Below are 3994 nucleotides of genomic sequence, written 5' to 3' on the forward strand. Positions count from 1 at the left end.
ACTGGTGCCTGGTGTCCTGCTTTGATGTCTAGATTGTGTATGTATGTGTACCACGTAAGCCACTACAGCGTGCCACCTGTACCGCACGAGCATGCATTGTGGATATGCAAATTAGTTCACATGAAAGCCTTTTGCTGCAGAAAGATGTCTTGCACGGCAGCGGTATTTAAAAAGTGTTTTTTTCAACACAAAATGACGGGCTGCAGAAAATCTGCTACCAGTTTTAACCTTAGCGATCCTCGGAGGTAGTGGAGTCTGACAGCCTAGTGGTTGGGGTGCTGGGGCATGTGTAACAAAAGTTATGGTGGGGCTGAGAAAAGCTGGCCACTGTGATGGGGATGTAACGTGGTCATTTCTTTGAGATTGGCTGTTGGGAAGCCTGGAGGGGCGTTTCAGGGAAAACCTCTCGCAGCCGCTATTGTTGGCGGGTGGTTTGTAGTGCTTGTGGAATCTTGCAGAGGGATTCTAGCTCTCAATTGAATGACAAGCGGTGGCACCCATATGAAGTCCTCTTTTTGCTCTGTAGTCCAGGAGAATGCTTTGGTGGTGAGGTTGGGGTGTGATTTTGGGGGGGGGGGGTTCTGTTTTGCCCTATGGATTTGGCTGTTCAGTAGGACCTCCATCAGTTTTGCAGTTCTAGCCGTAGTTTAGGAAGTTGCATGTTTTTATCCTGATCCTTTGTGTCTGAGCAGATTTGGTTGTGGCATGCTTTTGTGTGCACTGTTTTAGTTTTTTTTTTTTTTTTAATGCCTTTCTGTATATTGGTTAAACTTTTACACAAACATCAGGACAAAAAACCTATTACAGATATCAAAAAATTTAACCAATCAATAGAAAACATATACATAAAATTCTTAATACAAATAAATCCACTAGTCCTAAAACTCCTACACCGTTTCCATACCAGATACAGTTCATCATTACCCTAGCAGGCCGATTCATGGAATAAATCTGCACCGGAAACGGGGCGCATGCGTGCAAAACACGCGCAAGCTCCCGTTTTCCGAATCATGTAACACATTGCGTGTGGCTAACCTGAGAACTGCGTTGAATCTGTGCGGGTCCAACAAGTAACTTCGACATTGCGCCTTGTGCGAGACGCCCAGTGAAGGCGCACACCATCAGCGCACACCTAAAAAGGGGACGGAACATGTGGAATGGGGAACAAGCGTAAATGTGGGTGTTACGTGGGAAGCACCACAGTAATATACTTGCACCGCCCACAGGCGGTCTGACGTATTCATGGAATTCAACAGGGCTTCCCTGCATGTAGGAAAACGGGCGATAATCTGTAAACGTGTCTGCCAAGCGAAAGTAGGCGTCACCGCGCACCGCGCACCAAACACAATGCATAAAAAGTGCACACCAACACACGCGCGTATACAGCAACAATGAATGTACCATTCCTTGCAGCAGTGATCGTGGGACACCACAGGAGGAGGAGGATACACAGGTCCCGAGTTTTTATTTACCCAGGACCAGCCTTTTTTGGGATGCCTGATGACCAGGTATAGGTTTCCACCTCGTATCATCCTAGACATGGTCACTGAGTGGGAGGATGACCTCACATCGCCCACCCTGTGCTCCCAGGCACTGAGCCCCTTGGAAAAGGTGCTCCATGTACTGTGTATTTTTTTTTTTTTTTTTTCATTTTTTTTTTTTTCATTTCATCGGACAACTGCCATAGTTGGAGGGGGGAGCAGGGGTATAAGGGGGGGGGGGGCAGGTTCATGGCCCATGCAGTCACGCTGCCTACACCAGGTGTTCTGCATGCCCTTCAGTCTGCAGGAACATTTGCATGCCCAGAACACCAGCAGAAAGGCAGGCTGTGGTCCAGGACATTTATGGCACACTCCCCAAAGTGCTTGGCGCCATCAATTGCACCCATGTTGCCCTATGTCCACCTAGGGCCACACAGAGCCCATATATCGCAATTGCAAGGACTGACAGGCATTCCATGAACATGGAGGTTGTATGTGATGCCAAGGGAATCCCCTTGGTCTATGCCAACTGTCCAGGGTCCACCCATGACAGTTTTATATTCAGAATGTCACCCTTCCCCCGGGACCTGGAAGCTGGGAGGCATGGCAACACATGGCTCATTGGTGAGTATAAATGTTTGGGTGCATGCATGCATGTTAGACACAGACAAAGCCAACTAATGACAACCATTGTCACCTCCCCAGGGGACAGTGCCTACCCTCTGAGCAGCTGCATGATGACGCCAATACACCACCCCAGGTAACATACAATGCAGCACATATTGCTACTAGGGCCATAGAGGAGCGCGCATTCGGAGTGCTAAAGTCACGCTTCCTGACCACTCTGGTGGAGAGCTGCTATATGCACCACTAGTAGTGTGCAGGATCATTGTGGCAGCATGTGTCCTGCACAATGTTGCAACACTGCGTGGTGTACCGGTGGACATGGACATGGTGGTGCCCCCACATCCCCAACCACATGCACGTCTGCTGCACATGGGAGTGGCAAGGGAATGTGGCGAGGCAGCCTGTACCCAGCTTGTGGTGCATTTTTTTTTTTTTCACCTAAAATCCCACCCCTGCAGAGTGAACACAGGCCTGGTACATGCCAGGTGACAATCGATGACAAAGGGACAATGAACTGTCCCAACCTTACCACCCTGAGAATGTGTCCTTGGAAGTGCTACATTGTGTGCATCTCTAGCTACTCAAACCCAATCCTCTGTGAACAAAAGGCACACATTGAAGATGCAGTATGCCACTAACCCCATGGAAAACGGCACAGCTAAAGCCTGGTATGCCACCTAAACCCTCCCAAACTACATGTCACCCGGTTGCAACACCATGCAATGTCAAAAATGACAAATGGGCAACACCACGCTAATGTCACAGTGCACTTTGACAAATGGAAGTAGGTCAGAAATAACTCACTCATCAAAATGAAATCGTACACAGGAACATCCATCTTCCAAAATAACACATCATAAACACAGGACCCAACAGTGACGATGTCAGAGTGATCAATCACAATAGCACAAGTGCCTCAAAGTGACAAAGCTACCACATGGACTCCTTCTATCTTGAGTGTGTCTGTTAGCTAAAAGGGGCAGGGTAATGCATACAGCAGGAAGGCCATCAATAGAGGAGACAGTCAAGGTAATATGTAACATGTAAAAATTCACATTAACCTACGTCCCAACAAAAAGGGACGCTAACCATGCACTGGACAGACCATCATGAATCCCCTCTAGGGGTGAATACACAGGTCGGACTTCAGGCTGACCATGGAACTGATGGAAGGCCAATGCCCTCCTTGCAAGCCCATGGAAAGGGGAAGCGGGAGTGGCATATGTGTCTGGACCCTAAGACACAAACCAGGAGTGTACCAAAACGAGACGAGCCTGTATGGGCCCAGCCGGAACACACAGTGGATGCCTTTGGATGCCACACAAAGCAACACACTGTCACAAGTCACTGTCAGAGAGGCACGGAGGCTGTGATGATATTTTTTTTGTATACTATGTCCTACCCTGCTTCCCTTTCTCGGTGCCCTGACCCAGTCTCGGGTTGTGCCCAATGCCTCCCCCAGTAACCCTCCTGCTGAGGACCCTTCCATTCACTGCTTTTCAGTAAGCCGGTGAATGGCGACCGCGAGAATGAATGGCTGTGTTCTGACATGAAGCCAACGTCCCTTTTTTCCACCTGCCTAATAGCAATCTTAGCGCTGCATTAGCCAGCAGTTTCTTTTATTGGGTTGAGTTTGCTGTTAGCAAACGTCTACCGTAGACCAGATGAGGTAACTTGTGCAATGCTACCAAGCTGATCGACCTCTACTGTATAGCGCTCAGTGTCTGCATTGCTGGTGCCTTGAAGCTAGGGGGAGGCAAGCTAGGGGGAGGTAAGTGGAATAAAGGAGCTAGTGGTACTCTGGCTGCATCTAAAAAAGAAGGGAGTGGGATGGTCGGACAGATGGCTGGGCAGGGGTTTGACCAGGATCACACACTTTAGATGAA

The sequence above is a fragment of the Ambystoma mexicanum genome, chromosome 11, assembly GCF_040938575.1.
Source record: "Ambystoma mexicanum isolate Mex_15411 chromosome 11, UKY_AmexF1_1, whole genome shotgun sequence".
In the NCBI taxonomy this organism is placed as follows: domain Eukaryota; kingdom Metazoa; phylum Chordata; class Amphibia; order Caudata; family Ambystomatidae; genus Ambystoma; species Ambystoma mexicanum.